The sequence below is a fragment of the Tinamus guttatus genome, unplaced genomic scaffold (assembly GCF_059628265.1).
Source record: "Tinamus guttatus ecotype Peru unplaced genomic scaffold, ASM5962826v1 Tinamus_guttatus_pri_ptg000215l, whole genome shotgun sequence".
In the NCBI taxonomy this organism is placed as follows: Eukaryota; Metazoa; Chordata; class Aves; order Tinamiformes; family Tinamidae; genus Tinamus; species Tinamus guttatus.
Window position 1 is genome coordinate 3,612,211 of NW_028288749.1, and position 15,300 is coordinate 3,627,510.

Below are 15,300 nucleotides of genomic sequence, written 5' to 3' on the forward strand. Positions count from 1 at the left end.
GGCAATTGAATAATAGAGGGCGATCCGGAGACACCCCACCACTAACATGCACAAAGACTACAGATCAATGGGGCGCCGCTGGATCCGTGGTGGTGGCTCTCTCTTGCAATCCTATCCTGACTGCTTGATAGATTTTCTTTGTTCCCTCCCTTTCCTCTGACTGTTTCTTAGCATAACACATGAAATTTTTATTTGTGTAAGTGCTCAATACATTTCCTTAATCAGCATTATTTGATCTCATTCGCATATTCATCTCACTCTGGGTATAACAGTTAATAAAGAATCTTCCTGGACTATAACAGCAGCTCCTGGAAATGCAATTCACTGGGCTGTTTTGAGCAGGCTCTCCATGAAGGAGAGCCCATCTTCATTGCTAATGGTCCTTTGGCTGGTGCCCTGTGGCGTCCTGCCAGGCTGCTGCCTGCCCTCCACTTGTCTCATGGCCTATCTCTGATATCTGATAGACACATGAGGAAGCTGCAGAGATGATGAGAGTGTGGAGCTGGTGGGGGGGAGGCTGTAAGTAAGCAGCAGAAGGAGCCCTGTGGAGCTCGTCCCAACTTACAGGGGAGGACTGTACTCTCAGGACACAGAGAAGAAATGTTGAGGATTTCTGCTGCTAAAGAGCCCTTTGGAAGGGTGACAGGGGCGTCTTAAAGAAAATAAACCATAGAAAGAGATCCATTGTGAGACGGCCCATCGTGAGGCAGATGAATGTGAGGAAACGAGAGGCTCATTGCAAGGCAGCCCATTGTGAGATGGTCCATTGTGAAGCAGTCCATTGTGAGGTCACGAGAGGCTCGTTGTGAGGTGGTGCATTTTGAGGCGACCCATTGTGAGGTCATGAGAGGCCCGTGGTGAGGCGGCCTGTTGTGAGGTCACTAGAGGCCCATTGTGAGGCAGCCCATTGTGAGGTGGCCCATTGTGAGGTCATGATAGGCCCATTGTGAGGTCACGAGAGGACCACTGTGAGGCAGCCCGTTGTGAGGCGACCCAGTGTGAAGTGTCCCATTGTGAGGTCACGAGAGGCCCATTGTGAGGTGGCCCATTGTGAAGTGGCACATTGTGAGGTCACGAGAGTGTCATTGTGAGGTCACGAGAGGCCAATGCTGAGGCGACCCATTGTGAGGCTTGCCATAGTGAAGTGGCCCATTGTGAGGTAACAAGAGGCTCATTGTGAGGCGGTCTATTGTGAGGTGGCCCATTGTGGGGTCACAAGAGGCCCATTGTGATGCGGCCCATTGTGGGGTCACAAGAGGCCCATTGTGAGGCAGTCCATTGTGAGGAGGGCCATTCTGAGGACAGGAGAGGCCCATTATGAGGTGACGAGTGGTCCATTGTGAGGCGGCCCATTGTGAGGTCAGAAGAGTCCCATTGTGAGGTGGCCCATTGTGAGACAGCCTACTGTGAGGTCAGGAGAGGCCCATTGTGAGGTCAGGAGAAGCCCATTGTGATGCCGCCCATTGAGAGGCTGCCCATTGCGAGGTCACAAGAGGCCCATTGTGAGGTCACGAGAGGCCCATTGTGAAGTGATCCATTGTGAGGTCACGAGAGGGCAATTTTGGGGCGGCCCACTGTGAGGCGGACGATTGTGAGGTCACCAGAGTCGCATTGTGAGTCGGATGCTTGTGAGGTCATGAGAGGCCCATTGTGCAGCCACGAGAGGCCGATTAAGAGTTGGCCAATGGTGAGGTCGACAGAGACTCTTTCTGAGGTGGCCCATTATGAGGCGGCCCATTGTGAGGCGGCCCATTGTGAGGACACGAGAGGCCCATTGTGAGGTCATGAGAGGCATGTTGTGAGGCGGCTGATTGTGAGGTCACGAGAAACCCATCATGAGGCGGCCCATTGTAAGGCGGCCCATTCTGAGGTGATGAGAGGCCCATTGTAAGGCAGCCCATTGTGAGGCTTGCCATAATGAAGCGGCCCATTATGAGGTAATGAGAGACTCATTGTGACGTGGCCCATTGTGAGGACACGAGAGGCCCGTTGTGAGGTGGCTCATTGTGGGGCGGGCCCTTGTGAGGTCACGAGAGGCCCATTGTGAAGCCGTCCATTATGTGGCTTACGAGAGGTGCATTGTGACGTGGTCCATTGTGAGGCGGCCCATTGTGAGGTCACTAGAGGCCTATTGTGAGCTGGCTAATTGTGATGTCACGAAAGGGCAATTTTGGGGCGGTGCTCTGTGAAGCGGCCCATTGTGAGGTCACCAGAGTCCCGTTGTGCGGCATCCCATTGTGATGTCACATGAGGCCCATTGTGAGGGGGCCCATTGTCATGTCACGAGGGGCCATTGTGAGGCGGTCCATTGTGAGGTCACGACATGCTCATTGTGAGGCGCTCCATTGTGAGGCGGCCCAATGTGAGATCACGAGAGGCCCGTTGTGATGCAGCCCATTGTGAGGAGGGCCATTGTGAGGACACCAGAGGCCCACTGTGAGGCAGCCCATTGTGAGGCGTTGCATCGTGAGGTCACTAGAAGCCCATTGTGAGGTGGCCCACTGTGAGGTCACGAGAGGCTAATTTTGGGGTGGTCCGTTGTGAACCGTTCCCATTGTGAGGTCACCAGAGGCCCACCATGCGGCATCCCATTGTGAGGTCATGAGAGGCCCATTGTGAGTTGGCCCATTGTGAGGCGGCCCATTTTTAGGACACAAGAGGCCCATTGTGAGGTCACGAGAGTCCCATTGTGAGGTGACCCATTGTGAGGCGGCCCATTGTGAGGTCAGCAGAAGCCCATTTGTGAGGCGGCCCATTGTGAGGTCATGAGAGTCCAAAGCTGAGGCGGCCCATTGTGAGACAGACCATTGTGAGGCGGGACATGTGAGACTTGCCATAGTGAAGCGGCCCATTGTGAGGTCACGAGAGGCTTATTGGGAGGCCGCGCATTGGGAGGTCACAAGAGGCTCATTGTCAGGCGGCACACTGTGAGGTCACCAGATGCCAGTTGTGAGGCGGTCGACTCTGAGGTGGTCCATTGTGAGGTCATGAGGCCCAGTGTGAGGCGGACCATTGTGAGGGAGGCCATAGTGAGCACACAAGAGACCCATTGTTAGGTCATGAGAGGCCCATTGTGAGGTGGCCCATTTTGAGACGGCCCATTGTGAGGTCACGAGAGGCCTATTGTGAGGTAAGGGGAGACCCATTGTGAGGTCACGAGAGGCCCACTGTAAGCGGACCATTGTGAGGCGGACCATTTTTAGGACATGAGAGGCTCAATGGATCCTGGACCGCATCACAGTGTATGCAGGGCCGCATCAAAATGGGCCACATCACAATGGGCCGCATCACAATAGATCCAGGGCGCATCACAATGGGCCACATCACAATGGGCTACATCACAATGGATGCAGGACTGCATCACAATGGATGCAGGACAGCATCACAATGGGCTGCATAACAAGGTATCCAGCGCCTCATCACAATGGACCACATCACAATGTGGCGCAGCACAATGGATCCAGGGTCACATCACAATGGACTGCATCACAATGGGTCGCTCCACAAAGGATCCAGGGCCGCATCGCAATGGGCCACATCGCTATGGGCCGTATCACAATGGATCCTGAGCTGCATCACAATGGGCTGCATCACAAAGAATCCAGGGTGTCATCCCAATCAGGAGCATCACAATGGGATGCATCAAAATGGGCCGCATCACAATGGATGCAGGGTGACATCACAATGGATCCACGATCGCATCACAATGGGCTGCATCACCCTTGGTCACATCACAATGGATCTAGGGCCTCATCACAATGAGCCACCTCACAATAGACCACATCACAATGGATGCAGGGCCGCATCACCATAGGCTGCATTACAATGGGCTGCATCACAGTGAACCCAGGACCGCATTCGAATTGGCAGGATCACAATGGGCTGCATTAGAATGGATGCAGGGCCACATCACAATGGACCGCATCACAACAGGCCACATCAAAATGGATCTAGGGCCGCATGACAATGGGCGGCATCACAATAGATCCTGGGCCGCACCACAATGGGCTGCATCACAATGGATGCAGGGTCGCATTACAATGGGCCGCATCACAATGGATGCAGGGCCAAATCACGATGGTCCGCATCAAAATGGGGCGTATCACAATGGATCCAGGGTTGCATCACAATGGGCCACATCACAATGGGCCACATCACAATGGATGCAGGGACAAATCACAATGGGCCGCATCACAATGGGCTGCATCACAATGGGCCACAGCACAATTGGCAGCATCAAAAAGGGCCGCATCACAATGGATGCATCATCGCATCACAATGGGCTGCATCACAATCGGTCCAGGGCCTCATCACAACGGGCCGCATCACAATGGATCCAGGACTGCATCACAATGGGCTGCATCACAATGGGCCACAGCACAGTGGATCCAGTAGCGCATCACAATTGGCTGCATCACAATGGGCCGCATCACAATGGATCCAGGACTGCATCACAATGGGCTACATCACAATGGATCTAAGACATCATCACAATGGACTGCATCACAATGGGCCACAGCACAATGGAACCAGGGCCGCATCATCATGGGCTGCATTAAAACAGGACGCATCACATTGGATCCAGGGCTGTATAAAAATGGGCAGGATCTCAATAAAACCAGGGCTGCATCACAATGGGCCGCATCATAATGGGCCACATCACGATGGATGCAGGGCCAAATCGCAATGGTCCGCATGACAATGGGGCGCATCACAATGGATCCAGGGCCGTATCAAAATGGGACGCATCACAATGGATCCAGGGCGGCATCAGAATGAAACGCATCACAATGCATATGGGGCCACATCACAATAGGCCCCATCACAATGGGCTGCATCACAATGGGCTCATCAGAATGGATGCAGGGACAAATTACAATGGGCCGCATCATGATTGATCCAGGGCTCAACACAGTGGGCCGCATCAGAATGGATCCAGAGTGCCATCTCAATGGGCCGCATAACAACGGGCCGCATGACAATGAATCCAGAGTGGCATCGCAATGGATGCAGGGTCGCATCATAATGGGCCGCATAACAGTTGACCACATCAAAATGCATATAGGGCCTCATGACAATGGGGCACCTCACAATGGGCAGAATCACAATGGATCCAGGGCTGCAACTCAATGGGGCGTATCACATTAGATCTCATCACAATGGATCCAGGGCTGAATCACAATGTGGCGAATCACAATGGGCCACATAACAATCAATTCAGGGTCACCTCCAAATCGGCAGCATGACAATGAGCCGCAGCACAATGGGTTGCAGCACAATGGATCCAGTACTGCATCACAATGGGCTGCATCACAATGGGCCGCATCACAATGGATCCAGGACTGCATCACAATGGGCCACATTACAATGGATCTAGGACATCATCACAATGGGCCGCATCACAATGGGTCACACCACAATGGATCAAGGGCGGTGTCACAGTGGGCCGCATCACAGTGGGCCTCGTCACAATGTGCTGCAGCACAATGGATCCAGTATCGCATCACCATGGGCTGCATCAAAATGGGCCGCATCACAACGGATCTAGGGTCGCATCACAATGGACTGCATAACAAGGTATCCAGGGCCTCATCACAATGGGCCACATCACAATGTGGCGTAGCACAAAGTTTCCAGGGTCACATCACAATGGACCGCAGCACAATGGGCTATATTACCATGGATGCAGGGTTGCATCACAATGGGCCGCATCACAAAGAATCCAGGGTCTCATCCCAATGGGCATCATCACAATGGGACACATCACCATGGGTCGCATCACAATGGATCCAGGGCTGCAACTCAACGGGGTGCATCACATTGGGCCGCATCAGAATGGATCCAGGGCTGCATCACAATGGGCCCCATCGCTATAGGCCACATCACAATGGATCCAGGGCCGCAACACAATGGGCTGCATCACAATGGAACCTGGGCCGCATGAAAATGGGCTGCTTAAAAATGGGCCACATAACAATCAATTCAGGGTTGCCTCCAAATTGGCAGCATGACAATGGGCCACAGTACAATGCATCCGCTACTGCATTACAATGGGCCGCATCACAATGGGTTGCATCACAATTGATCCAGGGCTCAACACAATGGGCCGCATCACAGTGAATGCAGGGCCACATCACAATGGGTCGCATCACAATGGATCGAGGACCGCATCACAATGGGCCGCATCATAATGAATCCAGGGTCTTATCCCAATCGGTAGCATCACAATTGGCCTCATCACAGTGGGCCACATCACAATGGATCCAGGGTCGCATCACAATGGGCCGCATTGCAATGGGTCGCATCACAATGGGCCGCATCACAATGGACCCATGGCTATATCACAATGGGCTACATCACAATGGATCCATTGCTACATCACAATGGGCTACATCTACAATCGGTTTCATCACACTGGATCTATTGCGACATCACAATAGGCTACATCACATTGGGCTGCATCACAATAGATCCGTTGGTATGTCACAATGGGCTAAATCACAATGGGCTCCATCACAATGGATCAATGGCTACATCACAATGGATCCATTGGTACATCACAATGGGCTACATCACACTGGATCCATTGCTGCGTTGCAGTGGGCTATATCGCAATGGACTACATCACAATGGGCTACATCACAATGGATCCCTTGCTACAACACAATAGGCTACATCACAGTGGATCCATTGCTATGTCACAATGGGCTACATCGCAATGGGCTACATCACAATGGGCTACATCACAGTGAGGTACATCACAGTGGATCCATTGCTACGTCACAATGTTCTACATCACAATGGGCTACATCACAAGTGATCCATTGCTACGTCACAGTGGGCTGCATCACAATGGATCATTGCTTGATCAAAATTGGCTGCATCACAATGGATCCTTTGTGACACCACAATGGGCTACATGACAACGGATCCATTGCTATATCACAATGTGCTACATCACAGTAGGCTACATCACAATGGGCTACATCAGAATCAATCCATTGCTACATGACAATGGGATACATCACAATGAATCCATTGCTCCATCACAACGGGCTACATCACAGTGGGCTACATCACAGTGGATCCATTGCTACATCATAATGGGCTACATCACAGTGGATCCACTGCTACCTCACAATGGGCTACATCACAATGGATTCGTTGCTGTATCACAATGGGCTATGTGACAATGGATCTATTGCTACGTCAATATGCGCTACATCACAATGGGCTACATCACAACAGAGCAATTTCTACGTCACAATGGATCCATTGCTACATCACAATAGTCTACATCACAATGGGCTACATCACAATGGGCTACATCACAACGGATCCACTGCTACCCCCTCTCCCTGATACTGCGGTCCCTTCCTGGATGCTCAGGCCCATTCCTGGATGCTGGGGCCCCTTTCCTGGATACAGGGGACATTCCTGAATACGGGGCACTGTTCTCAGATGCCAAGTTTCACAGGTGACAAGCTGGGCACACTTTGTGGGTGGGATGAGAAACAGGCTTGATTCTGATTTGCTGCCGAAAGCAATGCTGGAAGCGCGCTTTAGTGTAAGCGTGGAGTTGTGCGAGGGAAGCAGCGCAGAGCCCCATTTGGAGTGAGGCTTTAAAGAGCATGCCAAGGGAAGTGTGAAGCAGCGCCAAGACTCATGCTGGGCACACTTTGTGGGTGGGATGAGAAACAGGCTTGATGATTCTGTTTTGCTGCCGAAAGCAATGCTGGAAGCGCGCTTTAGTGTAAGCAAGTGTGGAGTTGTGCGAGGGAAGCAGCGCAGAGCCCTGTTTGGAGTGAGGCTGTAAAGAGCATGCCAAGGGAAGTGTGAAGCAGTGCCAAGACTCATGCTGGGCACAGTTTGTGGGTGGGATGAGAAACAGGCATGATCATTCTGTTTTGCTGCCGAAAGCAATGCTGGAAGCGCGCTTTAGCGTAAGCGTGGAGTTGAGCGAGGGAAGAAGCGCAGAGCCCCATTTGGAGTGAGGCTGTAAAGAGCATGCCAAGGGAGGTGTGAAGCAGCGCCAAGACTCATGCTGGGCACAGTTTGTGGGTGGGATGAGAAACAGGCTTGATGATTCTGTTTTGCTGCCGAAAGCAATGCTGGAAGCGCGCTTTAGTGTAAGCGTGGAGTTGAGCGAGGGAAGAAGCGCAGAGCCCCATTTGGAGTGAGGCTGTAAAGAGCATGCCAAGCGAAGTGTGAAGCAGTGCCAAGACTCATGCTGGGCACAGTTTGTGGGTGGGATGAGAAACAGGCTTGATTCTGTTTTGCTGCCGAAAGCAATGCTGGAAGCGCGCTTTAGTGTAAGCGTGGAGTTGAGCGAGGGAAGAAGCACAGAGCCCCATTTGGAGTGAGGCTGTAAAGAGCATGCCAAGGGAAGTGTGAAGCAGTGCCAAGACTCATGCTGGGCACACTTTGTGGGTGGGATGAGAAACAGGGTTGATGCTGTTTTGCTGCCGAAAGCAATGCTGGAAGCGCGCTTTAGCGTAAGCGTGGAGTTGAGCGAGGGAAGAAGCGCAGAGCCCCATTTGGAGTGAGGCTGTAAAGAGCATGCCAAGGGAAGTGTGAAGCAGCGCCAAGACTCATGCTGGGCACACTTTGTGGTTGGGATGAGAAACAGGCTTGATGATTCTGTTTTGCTGCCGAAAGCAATGCTGGAAGCGTGCTTTAGCGTAAGCAAGCGTGGAGTTGAGCGAGGGAAGCAGCGCAGAGCCCCATTTGGAGTGAGGCTGTAAAGAGCATGCCAAGGGAAGTGTGAAGCAGTGCCAAGACTCATGCTGGGCACAGTTTGTGGGTGGGATGAGAAACAGGCTTGATGATTCTGTTTTGCTGCCGAAAGCAATGCTGGAAGCGCGCTTTAGTGTAAGCGTGGAGTTGAGCGAGGGAAGAAGCGCAGAGCCCCATTTGGAGTGAGGCTGTAAAGAGCATGCCAAGGGAAGTGTGAAGCAGCGCCAAGACTCATGCTGGGCACACTTTGTGGGTGGAATGAGAAACAGGCTTGGTTCTGTTTTGCTGCCGAAAGCAATGCTGGAAGCGCGCTTTAGCGTAAGCGCGGAGTTGAGTGAGGGAAGCAGCGCAGAGCCCCATTTGGAGTGAGGCTGTAAAGAGCATGCCAAGGGAAGTGTGAAGCAGTGCCAAGACTCATGCTGGGCACACTTTGTGGGTGGGATGAGAAACAGGCTTGATGATTCTGTTTTGCAGCCGAAATCAATGCTGCAAGCGCTCTTTAGCGTAAGCGTTGAGTTGAGCGAGGGAAGAAGTGCAGAGCCCCATTTGGAGTGAGGCTGTAAAGAGCATGCCAAGGGAAGTGTGAAGCAGTGCCAAGACTCATGCTGGGCACAGTTTGTGGGTGGGATGAGAAACAGGCTTGATGATTCTGTTTTGCTGCCGAAAGCAATGCTGGAAGCGCGGTTTAGCGTAAGCGTGGAGTTGAGCGAGGGAAGAAGCGCAGAGCCCCATTTGGAGTGAGGCTGTAAAGAGCATGCCAAGGGAAGTGTGAAGCAGTGCCAAGACTCATGCTGGGCACACTTTGTGGGTGGGATGAGAAACAGGCTTGATGATTCTGTTTTGCTGCCGAAAGCAATGCTGGAAGCGCGGTTTAGCGTAAGCGTGGAGTTGAGCGAGGGAAGAAGCGCAGAGCCCCATTTGGAGTGAGGCTGTAAAGAGCATGCCAAGGGAAGTGTGAAGCAGTGCCAAGACTCATGCTGGGCACACTTTGTGGGTGGGATGAGAAACAGGCTTGATGATTCTGTTTTGCTGCTGAAAGCAATGCTGGAAGCGCGCTTTAGTGTAAGCAAGCGTGCAGTTGTGCGAGGGAAGCAGCGCAGAGCCCCATTTGGAGTGAGGCTGTAAAGAGCATGCCAAGGGAAGTGTGAAGCAGTGCCAAGACTCATGCTGGGCACACTTCGTGGCTGGGATGAGAAACAGGCTTGATGATTCTGTTTTGCTGCCGAAAGCAATGCTGGAAGCGCGCTTTAGTGTAAGCAAGCGCGGAGTTGAGCGAGGGAAGCAGCACAGAGCCCCATTTGGAGTGAGGCTGTAAAGAGCATGCCAAGGGAAGTGTGAAGCAGCGCCAAGACTCATGCTGGGCACACTTTGTGGGTGGGATGAGAAACAGGCTTGATGCTGTTTTGCTGCCGAAAGCAATGCTGGAAGTGCGCTTTAGCGTAAGCGTGGAGCTGAGCGAGGGAAGAAGCGCAGAGCCCCATTTGGAGTGAGGCTGTAAAGAGCATGCCAAGGGAAGTGTGAAGCAGCGCCAAGACTCATGCTGGGCACACTTTGTGGTTGGGATGAGAAACAGGCTTGATGATTCTGTTTTGCTGCCGAAAGCAATGCTGGAAGCGCGCTTTAGCGTAAGCAAGCGTGGAGTTGAGTGAGGGAAGCAGCACAGAGCCCCATTTGGAGTGAGGCTGTAAAGAGCATGCCAAGGGAAGTGTGAAGCAGTGCCAAGACTCATGCTGGGCACAGTTTGTGGTTGGGATGAGAAACAGGCTTGATGATTCTGTTTTGCTGCCGAAAGCAATGCTGGAAGCGCGCTTTAGTGTAAGCGTGGAGTTGAGCGAGGGAAGAAGCGCAGAGCCCCATTTGGAGTGAGGCTGTAAAGAGCATGCCAAGGGAAGTGTGAAGCAGTGCCAAGACTCATGCTGGGCACACTTTGTGGCTGGGATGAGAAACAGGCTTGATGATTCTGTTTTGCAGCCGAAATCAATGCTGCAAGCGCTCTTTAGCGTAAGCGTGGAGTTGAGCGAGGGAAGAAGTGCAGAGCCCCATTTGGAGTGAGGCTGTAAAGAGCATGCCAAGGGAAGTGTGAAGCAGTGCCAAGACTCATGCTGGGCACACTTTGTGGGTGGGATGAGAAACAGGCTTGATGATTCTGTTTTGCTGCCGAAAGCAATGCTGGAAGCGCGCTTTAGTGTAAGCGTGGAGTTGAGCGAGGGAAGAAGCGCAGAGCCCCATTTGGAGTGAGGCTGTAAAGAGCATGCCAAGGGAAGTGTGAAGCAGTGCCAAGACTCATGCTGGGCACACTTTGTGGGTGGGATGAGAAACAGGCTTGATGATTCTGTTTTGCTGCCGAAAGCAATGCTGGAAGCGCGCTTTAGTGTAAGCAAGCGTGGAGTTGAGCGAGGGAAGCAGCACAGAGCCCCATTTGGAGTGAGGCTGTAAAGAGCATGCCAAGGGAAGTGTGAAGCAGTGCCAAGACTCATGCTGGGCACACTTTGTGGCTGGGATGAGAAACAGGCTTGATGATTCTGTTTTGCTGCCGAAAGCAATGCTGGAAGCGCGCTTTAGCGTAAGCGTGGAGTTGAGCGAGGGAAGAAGCGCAGAGCCTCATTTGGAGTGAGGCTGTAAAGAGCATGCCAAGGGAAGTGTGAAGCAGCGCCAAGACTCATGCTGGGCACACTTTGTGGTTGGGATGAGAAACAGGCTTGATGATTCTGTTTTGCTGCCGAAAGCAATGCTGGAAGCGCGCTTTAGCGTAAGCAAGCGTGGAGTTGAGCGAGGGAAGCAGCACAGAGCCCCATTTGGAGTGAGGCTGTAAAGAGCATGCCAAGGGAAGTGTGAAGCAGCGCCAAGACTCATGCTGGGCACACTTTGTGGGTGGGATGAGAAACAGGCTTGATGATTCTGTTTTGCTGCCGAAAGCAATGCTGGAAGCGCGCTTTAGTGTAAGCGTGGAGTTGAGCAAGGAAAGAAGCGCAGAGCCCCATTTGGAGTGAGGCTGTAAAGAGCATGCCAAGGGAAGTGTGAAGCAGTGCTAAGACTCATGCTGGGCACACTTTGTGGGTGGGATGAGAAACAGGCTTGATGATTCTGTTTTGCTGCCGAAAGCAATGCTGGAAGCGCGCTTTAGCGTAAGCGCAGAGTTGAGTGAGGGAAGCAGCGCAGAGCCCCATTTGGAGTGAGGCTGTAAAGAGCATGCCAAGGGAAGTGTGAAGCAGTGCCAAGACTCATGCTGGGCACACTTTGTGGGTGGGATGAGAAACAGGCTTGATGATTCTGTTTTGCAGCCGAAATCAATGCTGCAAGCGCTCTTTAGCGTAAGCGTTGAGTTGAGCGAGGGAAGAAGTGCAGAGCCCCATTTGGAGTGAGGCTGTAAAGAGCATGCCAAGGGAAGTGTGAAGCAGCGTCAAGACTCATGCTGGGCACACTTTGTGGGTGGGATGAGAAACAGGCTTGATGCTGTTTTGCTGCCGAAAGCAATGCTGGAAGCCCGCTTTAGTGTAAGCAAGCGTGGAGTTCAGCGAGGAAAGCAGCGCAGAGCCCCATTTGGAGTGAGGCTGTAAAGAGCATGCCAAGGGAAGTGTGAAGCAGCGCCAAGACTCATGCTGGGCACACTTTGTGGGTGGGATGAGAAACAGGCTTGATGATTCTGTTTTGCTGCCGAAAGCAATGCTGGAAGCGCGCTTTAGTGTAAGTGTGGAGTTGAGCTAAGGAAGAAGCGCAGAGCCCCATTTGGAGTGAGGCTGTAAAGAGCATGCCAAGGGAAGTGTGAAGCAGTGCCAAGACTCATGCTGGGCACACGTTGTGGGTGGGATGAGAAACAGGCTTGATGATTCTGTTTTGCTGCCGAAAGCAATGCTGGAAGCGCGCTTTAGTGTACTCGTGGAGTTGAGCGAGGGAAGAAGCACAGAGCCCCATTTGGAGTGAGGCTGTAAAGAGCATGCCAAGGGAAGTGTGAAGCAGCGCCAAGACTCATGCTGGGCACAGTTTGTGGGTGGGATGAGAAACAGGCTTGATGATTCTGTTTTGCTGCTGAAAGCAATGCTGGAAGCGCGCTTTAGTGTAAAGCGTTGAGTTGAGCGAGGGAAGAAGCACAGAGCCCCATTTGGAGTGAGGCTGTAAAGAGCATGCCAAGGGAAGTGTGAAGCAGTGCCAAGACTCATGCTGGGCACAGTTTGTGGGTGGGATGAGAAACAGGCTTGATGATTCTGTTTTGCTGCCGAAAGCAATGCTGGAAGCGCGCTTTAGTGTAAGCGTGGAGTTCAGCGAGAGAAGCAGCGCAGAGCCCCATTTGGAGTGAGGCTTTAAAGAGCATGCCAAGGGAAGTGTGAAGCAGCGCCAAGACTCATGCTGGGCACACTTTGTGGGTGGGATGAGAAACAGGCTTGATGATTCTGTTTTGCTGCCGAAAGCAATGCTGGAAGCGCGCTTTAGTGTAAGCGTGGAGCTGAGCGAGGGAAGAAGCGCAGAGCCCCATTTGGAGTGAGGCTGTAAAGAGCATGCCAAGGGAAGTGTGAAGCAGTGCCAAGACTCATGCTGGGCACACTTTGTGGGTGGGATGAGAAACAGGCTTGATGATTCTGTTTTGCTGCCGAAAGCAATGCTGGAAGCGCGGTTTAGCGTAAGCGTGGAGTTGAGCGAGGGAAGAAGCGCAGAGCCCCATTTGGAGTGAGGCTGTAAAGAGCATGCCAAGGGAAGTGTGAAGCAGTGCCAAGACTCATGCTGGGCACACTTTGTGGGTGGGATGAGAAACAGGCTTGATGATTCTGTTTTGCTGCTGAAAGCAATGCTGGAAGCGCGCTTTAGTGTAAGCAAGCGTGCAGTTGTGCGAGGGAAGCAGCGCAGAGCCCCATTTGGAGTGAGGCTGTAAAGAGCATGCCAAGGGAAGTGTGAAGCAGTGCCAAGACTCATGCTGGGCACACTTCGTGGCTGGGATGAGAAACAGGGTTGATGCTGTTTTGCTGCCGAAAGCAATGCTGGAAGTGCGCTTTAGCGTAAGCGTGGAGTTGAGCGAGGGAAGAAGCGCAGAGCCCCATTTGGAGTGAGGCTGTAAAGAGCATGCCAAGGGAAGTGTGAAGCAGCGCCAAGACTCATGCTGGGCACACTTTGTGGTTGGGATGAGAAACAGGCTTGATGATTCTGTTTTGCTGCCGAAAGCAATGCTGGAAGCGCGCTTTAGCGTAAGCAAGCGTGGAGTTGAGCGAGGGAAGCAGCACAGAGCCCCATTTGGAGTGAGGCTGTAAAGAGCATGCCAAGGGAAGTGTGAAGCAGTGCCAAGACTCATGCTGGGCACAGTTTGTGGTTGGGATGAGAAACAGGCTTGATGATTCTGTTTTGCTGCCGAAAGCAATGCTGGAAGCGCGCTTTAGTGTAAGCAAGCGTGGAGTTGAGCGAGAGAAGCAGCGCAGAGCCCCATTTGGAGTGAGGCTTTAAAGAGCATGCCAAGGGAAGTGTGAAGCAGTGCCAAGACTCATGCTGGGCACAGTTTGTGGGTGGGATGAGAAACAGGCTTGATGATTCTGTTTTGCTGCCGAAAGCAATGCTGGAAGCGCGCTTTAGTGTAAGCGTGGAGTTGAGCGAGGGAAGAAGCGCAGAGCCCCATTTGGAGTGAGGCTGTAAAGAGCATGCCAAGGGAAGTGTGAAGCAGCGCCAAGACTCATGCTGGGCACACTTTGTGGGTGGAATGAGAAACAGGCTTGGTTCTGTTTTGCTGCCGAAAGCAATGCTGGAAGCACGCTTTAGTGTAAGCGTGGAGTTGAGCGAGGGAAGAAGCGCAGAGCCCCATTTGCGGTGAGGCTGTAAAGAGCATGCCAAGGGAAGTGTGAAGCAGTGCCAAGACTCATGCTGGGCACACTTTGTGGGTGGGATGAGAAACAGGCTTGATGATTCTGTTTTGCAGCCGAAATCAATGCTGCAAGCGCTCTTTAGCGTAAGCGTTGAGTTGAGCGAGGGAAGAAGTGCAGAGCCCCATTTGGAGTGAGGCTGTAAAGAGCATGCCAAGGGAAGTGTGAAGCAGTGCCAAGACTCATGCTGGGCACACTTTGTGGGTGGGATGAGAAACAGGCTTGATGATTCTGTTTTGCTGCCGAAAGCAATGCTGGAAGCGCGGTTTAGCGTAAGCGTGGAGTTGAGCGAGGGAAGAAGCGCAGAGCCCCATTTGGAGTGAGGCTGTAAAGAGCATGCCAAGGGAAGTGTGAAGCAGTGCCAAGACTCATGCTGGGCACACTTTGTGGGTGGGATGAGAAACAGGCTTGATGATTCTGTTTTGCTGCCGAAAGCAATGCTGGAAGCGCGGTTTAGCGTAAGCGTGGAGTTGAGCGAGGGAAGAAGCGCAGAGCCCCATTTGGAGTGAGGCTGTAAAGAGCATGCCAAGGGAAGTGTGAAGCAGTGCCAAGACTCATGCTGGGCACACTTTGTGGGTGGGATGAGAAACAGGCTTGATGATTCTGTTTTGCTGCCGAAAGCAATGCTGGAAGCGCGGTTTAGCGTAAGCGTGGAGTTGAGCGAGGGAAGAAGCGCAGAGCCCCATTTGGAGTGAGGCTGTAAAGAGCATGCCAAGGGAAGTGTGAA